General features: G+C 44.5%; 2 long non-coding RNA genes across 3 annotated transcripts in view; one reads left to right on the top strand and one right to left on the bottom strand.

Annotated features, from left to right (window-relative positions):
• Positions 1 to 153: 153 nt before the first annotated feature.
• LOC147014027 (uncharacterized) lies at positions 154 to 5,928 on the top strand. The gene is made up of 4 exons (XR_015050615.1): positions 154 to 1,251; positions 1,574 to 1,867; positions 2,354 to 2,444; positions 5,275 to 5,928. It is a non-coding gene; the product is annotated as an uncharacterized LOC147014027 (long non-coding RNA).
• A 770-nt stretch (positions 5,929 to 6,698) lies between these two features.
• LOC147014026 (uncharacterized) overlaps positions 6,699 to 7,500 on the bottom strand; it is a 3,599-nt gene continuing 2,797 nt past the window's right edge. For both annotated transcript variants that reach the window (XR_015050617.1, XR_015050616.1), the window contains exon 3: positions 6,699 to 7,239. This is a non-coding gene — a long non-coding RNA (uncharacterized LOC147014026). The remainder of the gene's footprint in view (positions 7,240 to 7,500) is intronic.

The following is a 7,500-nucleotide window of genomic DNA, read 5'->3' as shown; positions in this document are numbered from 1 at the left end:
GTGTGTGTGTATATACATCGACACAGTGTATGTGTGTGTGTGTATATACATCGATACAGTGTGTGTGTGTATATACATCGATACAGTGTGTGTGTGTGTGTGTGTGTGTGTATATACATCGACACAGTGTATGTGTGTGTGTGTGTATATACATCGACACAGTGTATGTGTGTGTGTGTATATACATCGATACAGTGTGTGTGTGTGTGTGTGTGTGTGTGTAAGCTTGACGTTTTACCGTCCGTATACATGGCACAATAACGGATCCTCAGATGCCGCTTTGTGGGTTCAGGAGACAACAGAACGACTGCAGGTGCTGGTGTGAGTGACAGCCTTGCCCGGCGGGAGTAAGATGACCCTGGATCGTGGGATCTCCCGTCTTTTGTAAACACAAAGAGGTCTCGACCCGCTCTTTGTTCCTCTCTCATCTCGTCCGCATCATGGCGTTTCTTCAGCACCTTTCCCAGTATCCATCCGATCCGCCTTCCAGCCGCATTATACCTGCAACCCTCAGCACCTCCAGCGCGCCGTGTTTGCACAGCGCATTCCATGACGGGATGTGCTCGGGTGAGCAGCCCGTTCATTCTTGCTGCTCTTAGATGGTTGCAAAACAAAGAAGCTTGCTCAAACGGTTTGTGTATGTACCTCACAGGTAAAGCCGATAAATAATTGTGGAATATACAAGTGGGTAAATTGCTCATTTTCAACGAACCAAAATCAAGTCGGAGATACTTGGGAAAAAGTTCTCAGGATTGTAAATCTCATAATCCAAGCTTTAAACATCACCACGTGAAAATCATGCATTACATGGCACAACACAATCTGTAAAGGTTTTTTATGTTTATATATATATATATATATATATATAATTATATATATTATACATATACATACATATAGGACGGTGATCGAACAGGCCATGCGGAGTGCTGCCGTGCATGCTTCCCGCGTCCAAAGAAGCAAATGATCGCCTTGAGAACCTCAAGACGTTCCGTCGTGAGTCGTGTTTCAAACGTCATCACATTTACCTCCTTCTGACTGGGAACATTCACTTTTGAATGTCTCACCTGGAATTCTGTACATGATGCCGTCTTTTTATATGGCTGTGGATAATGGACGTACGTGTCCAACTCTGCACGTTTTTGTCTCCCAGGAAGGGGGAAAATCACGGATGAAAACAAGAAATTGGACACAACTTGCAATGACGTCAAACATCCGACAAGGACTGTAGGAAATCAAGTGTCAATTCCTGTACTGTACTGCATTACAGAATGTGTAGTTTACATTACATGATATATATATATATATATATATATATATGGAAATGTGATGTAATATTTCAAACTGATCTCTCTCTCTCTCTCTCTCTCTCTCTCTCTCTCTCTCTCTCTCTCTCTCTCTCTCTCTCTCTCTCTCTCTCTCTCTCTCTCTCTCTCTCTCTCTCTCTCTCTCTCTCTCTCTCTCTCTCTCTCTCTCTCTCTCTCTCTCTCTCTCTCTCTCTCTCTCTCTCTCTCTCTCTCTCTCTCTCTCTCTCTCTCTCTCTCTCTCTCTCTCTCTCTCTCTCTCTCTCCAGGTTGAGTGCTCCAAAATCAGCCACATGGCAACGATTCCACCGAATGGTTTGCCTTTGTCAGCAGTCAACCGGGGCAGGAATTCGTAATTTGTTCACAGTGCCGGCGATAACTCCCCTTGTCATCACGAAAGACGGCACGGCAAAGTCCATCGGCGAATACTTGCAGACAGAACAGCCAGCTTAACATCCATCCTAAGGACGGAACACTTTGCAATGCAACACCCTGCCTGCAAAGCGCCGATCCAACAGTTTATCATCGAGGTGGGAATTGAACCCAGACTCAACAGCTCCAAGGTAAGCGTGTTACCTTTGCATCACTCCTGCCAGACATTCCGTGTCTGTGTGTTTCTATTTATTGATACTGCGTCTCAGGCTCACCGAGGAGTTTGTACACGTGTAATCATAGGCCGAGCAAGGGCATTATTAGGATACACGAGTAAATACCCACTCTCTCCGCGAGTGAATTATGGTGTCGGTGAAATATCTTGCACAATGCCATGTGTATAGCACCCCCCCCCCCACCTCTACTTTTATACAACAAAAAAATATTCTGGTTGTGGCTCCCTTTGCCCTTATAAAAAGTTCTGTTCGTGCCCCCCCTCCCCCCGAATGAAAACCTAAGGTTTCACCCTTTTATTAAAAAAAATTGAATGTTGTTCTGGGGCTCGCAGGATGGCCGAGAGATATTGTTAGCACCGGTACTTATCGCCTTTGAGCTGTTTACCCTGAGTTAAAATCTTCATTCAGCTATAAATTGCCATCCTGGTGTTTCACATCCAGGGCAAGGCCTGAAGAGGGCGTTAAGCCGGAGGATCCGCCGACCGGCACTTGCCGTTGGTGGACATTAAAGATCATCTTTCGGGAAGTGTTGGTGAGTTATCGTGGGAAGCCTGAACACATTACAAGAGTGCACACCTCTGTCTGCCAGGCTGAACGGTTTACATGTGTGTTGGGTGGTCGCTGGACTACTGTTATTCTCAGGTTTTCCGTCTGTTTGTTTGTATGTAATGGACATTTCTGGAAGCCAGAGGAGTCAACCAATTTTGATGAAACTTGACTGGTAGGTTCATACCAGGATCTTGTATGCTTTTGAGCACCGTTGCTATGGACGCCACCGTTGCCTAACAATGAGACTGAAATTTTTGAAAAAAATCCGAAAAATATTTATATATTTTTTTTTTCGAAAATCAAAAATCGGCTTCTGTGCTTTTATGCGCACTATAAACAACCTCTTTGTCAAAAAAAATTCAGCCCGATCCGTCAAAAAGTGAATGACTAGTATGCAATTATGTCGCGACCACCCATGTCGCCTACCAGTTTGTATCTCACTGATCGGCCAGATGGGTATCCGGACCTTCACCAGAATCGAATTGGCTTGTTCTCGTCACCTACCCAACCTGTCCACCGAGTTTCATCCAAATCGGTCCGCAACGTTTTGAGGTATCATGCTCACAGATAGACAGTCAGACAAACAGGGCTGAATGAATACTTAACCTCCGTCCACCTTTGCTGGCGGAGGTAACAAACAAAAACATTGGAGGTTCATACTCTTTCCAGAGGTCTGGGCGTATCAGAGCAAGTCGAGCAATGTTTCCAGGCAAGAACCAATCCTGGATGGGTCTCCACTCCAACACCAGACACTCGACTGAAGGCGCAATAATTACCTCCACCACCGAAGGTGGACAAAGGTTGTTTTCACCCCTGTTTGTTTGTTTGTTTGTGAGCAGGATATCTCAAAAAAGTTGCGGATGGATTCGGACGAAACTTGGTGGACAGGTTGGGTGCATGACGAGAACAAATTGATTCGAATTTGGTGAAGATCCAGATCCAGATACAAGGAAATTTTTGCACAGAAGGAGGACATTCGGCCCATCATGCCTGCACCACACCAATACCAGATTTAATAAATCCGTTCATAGCCCTTCCCTTCGTGTGCAGCCTTACACCGGTACTCATTTCACCGACCTCAGAAAGCCTGGTGGTGTCTTAGCGGTTAAGGTGGTCGCTTGGGATGCAAGGATCCTGAGTTCGATCCCTGTTGGCCACTGAATGAACATCAGGTCGGCCGTCTCAGCCTGTCATCCTTCCGAGGTCGGCGAAATGAACACCAAGTGTACTGGTAATAGGGGCACTGCATCAGCAGCACAGCTGCGCCCCAAACCAATGATGCAGCCAGCAGCCAAAAAGATAGCACACGATGGGAACCGACCTGAGAAGGATGACAGGCTGAGTTAACACCCTGGTGTTAATTCAGCAGCCACCAGGGCTTGAAACTCAGGACCCTTGGATCCCAAGCCACCACCATAACCGCAAAGCCAACACCAGGTTTTTACATTTTTAAAGTGATTCTTCACTCTTTAGAAATAGGGCCAAAAATTAGATAAAGTACGATATCTCAAAAAGTTGTGGACAGGTTCGGTGTGTGACAAGGTGACGGACAAATTGATTCGATTTTGTTGAAGATCCAGATCCGAGAATTTTTAAAGTGATTCTTCACCATTGAGAGATTGGGACAGAAATGATATGTAGCACGATATCTCAAAAAGTTGTGGACGGATTCGGATGAAACTTGTTGGATGAGTTGGTAAGAATGGGCCAATTCGATTTTGGTTCAGGTCAGCAGGTCCAGCCTATCAGTGGGACACAAAACGTAAACTTTTCAGCCTGCCAGAGGTTTGCGCTGTACCGAGTGCCCCTCCAGTTACCATTATGAGTATTATCATTATTATTGTTACCGTACTTCGACATGAATTATAAGGATATTATGAGACAATTGATATATCAACACACAATGTGCAACTTGAACCGAGAATCCCAGGACCACAAGCGAGCTCGGTGCTTCGATGGGAATGGCAAACAGGTGAAGCATGTAGCATGTTAACGTATCGTACTGTGTGAAATGCCTGCGACGTTTCATGCAAGCTTCATACGAAGGTCTATAGCCCTCGGAGCAATGTTTCAACACCATATTACTAATTAGACATCCGATCGATGATTGAGCATTGCCGCAGACAGTTGCATTCAATATAAGTGATCTTTAAAAAGCGTGGGATTCAGTAGTTCATTCATATTGCATGGCCGGCCATGTGTTCCAACGGATAAGGTGCCACTTATACCCTTAAAAGGAAAGTGTTTTCACTGCACGTATTAAAAATTGAAAAACCCAGGAGCGCGACATCTTCACGAGTACTTGGTAGGGATGACGAAGTGCATTTGCATCATTTTTGTTGATACACATGGCTGATTGAGTTTGTCTAATTCTGTTGTTAAACATGATGGAAGTGTTTTTTTTTTTTTTATTTTAAAACATTGCAAAATTTCGGATCACCTGATGTGTACCTATCCTAACGGAGTCATGCCGGCGATAGCTCACCTACTCTTCGTGTAGGATCTTTTTTAACGCCAAGTTTAACATCCATCCGAGGAACACCAAACATCAGGACAACATGAGTTTTTCGCTGGGTCAGGATTCGAACCTAGGCTTGAATGCTTCGGGGAAAGTGTGCATACCTCTCAGCCACTACATACTTACTACGAAAACTATTACTACTATTTTGTTAACAGCACCAGTTGTTCCCACTCGATAGGATTGGTTGGGAAAAACTTTTGACCCAAGTCTTTCACGAACTGACTGGCCAGGTCCGATGTTCGACTGAAGATGATTTGGGAAGGAATTTGTCAAATATATTTTTTTTTCCCAGGATGCCTGTGATAACTTGCCTACCCTTCACTAAAGACACCGTGGGATCTTTAACTGCGACCAACGATCAGTCCAGTGCTGATAGATTGGTCCAGCAGACGGACGGCACACCCTCCATGCGGAACACCAGGATAGCGGTTTGTAGCTGCGTCGAGATTCAAACCTCGGCTGGATAACCCAGAAACAAGTGTGCGTGCATATCTCTATGGTATCCCACCAGCCCCCTTTGTACGGTATGTTACATTTGATAAATTATATCTAAATCGATATAGAACATGATTTGTGACAAATTCTCACTAAACGTGCAAAAGTTTGAAGGTATGTACAGGTACCTCTGAGCTGGCTTGCTCGGGTTCTACACTCAACCCAGCTACAAACTGTTGTCCTGGTGAGGCATCGGTGTGTGCGCCGTTTGTCTGAAGGATGCTAAGTCGATGGACCAGGCTGTTTGCACCAGTTGTTGGCGAAAGATCCCACGGTGTGTTTCCCCGAAGAGTAGGTGAGTTATTGCCGGCACCCTGAACAGATTACAGTTTTTACCCAAATCAACTCCAGTCGACCGTCAAGCCTGGCCAGCCAATTCATGAAAGACTTAGGCATGAACGTTCCGTGGCGTCCCCCCCCCCCCGAAAGAAGTAGTCGTAGGGCTATTGTGGTTGGACGACATCAAAGAATGGACAGGGATGAAGACATGCGAGGACATTAACAGAACGGCTGGGAATCGGGGACGTCATACTCGTACATCATAAGAGCTAACGGACTGATCGAAGAGGGTATACTGTATTGCTTAGTGGTGATGAAACCACATGATGATGATGTTTGATGTTGGGATACACGGAGTAGTTGTAAAAGAAACCCTCATGCTAACTACAACGCCTTTTACAAACTCCAACTTCGACATTATCTGACATCTTATGAGAATCTTTTATGTTATTAAAAATAATTGTACAGATTCGAGAGAAGACAACACCATGTACTCTAAATTTTGTGTTCTTGTGATTTTTTTAAAACATATTTACCTTTGCTTAAACTTTATTATTAATCAACAAACTCACGGAATTCTGCAGCGCAAAGCCAACCCAATTTCCGTGAGTGAAGTGCCAATCATGACGTCATTCTCACTCCGTTATTAATCTTTCAGCGACAAACTAATGGCGAAGTGAGGACTTTGCAGAGATATTCGTGCATACGATCGTGAAACTAGATAACCCCACTTTTCCCAAACAGCAACATGAGAGATGCACCATTGTGTGGGATGACGTCACAGTCGCAATGCTTACGTCCTGGAAGGTAAATCGCGTTATAACCATTTGTTAATGGGTACATGACCTGCCAGTTTCAGCAGATATGTTGAGTTAAAATAAATTTATATATTTAATATACGAGTGTGTGCCCGTACGTGCAAAAAAACAACAAAAGGAACAAGAATTGTGACGTCAATCGTGACGTCATCGCACCGTGTCCTGTCATTGGTTTGGTAAATAAATGGCCATAACTTAGGAACCACTTGTCCGATTAAGAACAAACCTTGAAAAGGCACATCCACAGGGCCCCAGAAATATACCTGGCAAGTTTCAATTAGATTGGACCAGTGGTTGTCGAGAAACAGCGGTCACAGACATACAGACAGACAGACAGACACACAGAGATTGCTGGAATTATAGATAGATAAAGCTCTTTCTCACCATTGACTCACTCCCCGATATAAGTGTTTAGTACCTTCTGGGTGGGCTGGAAAGCTGAAACTTTGCATATTGATGCAACTTGAAGCCAATATCTCAGGGAAAATCACAAAACCGTCGGAAAATCCCCATAAACGAAAATATCCCCAAATGGAAGTCGGCCGGTGCAGCCTCGGTCTGCTCACTGCAAGTCACACGAACCAAGACAATGGAGCTCACACTGGAACTGGTTTCTTGACAACACTAACACGTGCCTCTTCCGCCTCTTGTTTTATAACTTTTGCCTGCACAAACATGACAAATCACGATAGGTGTAAACTTATCAACAAAGAGCTCATTCGAATCACTCATTCTTGATTTACTCGAGTTATATCGATGCTCACAGAATGCACTCACAATGCACCTCATGAAATGTATAAAGCTTGGATTTATTATGTCGGATGCATCCGAGTAGTTGCTTGCGATGTGCAAGCATGCCCCACTGGTGTGTGTGTGTGTGTGTGTGTGTGTGTGTGTGTGTGTGTGTGTGTGTGTGTGTACGTGTG

Source organism: Eptatretus burgeri, chromosome 13 (genome assembly GCF_056783735.1).
Source record: "Eptatretus burgeri isolate ZD-2024b chromosome 13, Ebu_testis_v1, whole genome shotgun sequence".
In the NCBI taxonomy this organism is placed as follows: domain Eukaryota; kingdom Metazoa; phylum Chordata; class Myxini; order Myxiniformes; family Myxinidae; genus Eptatretus; species Eptatretus burgeri.
This window is presented reverse-complemented; position numbering and strand designations above follow the sequence as displayed.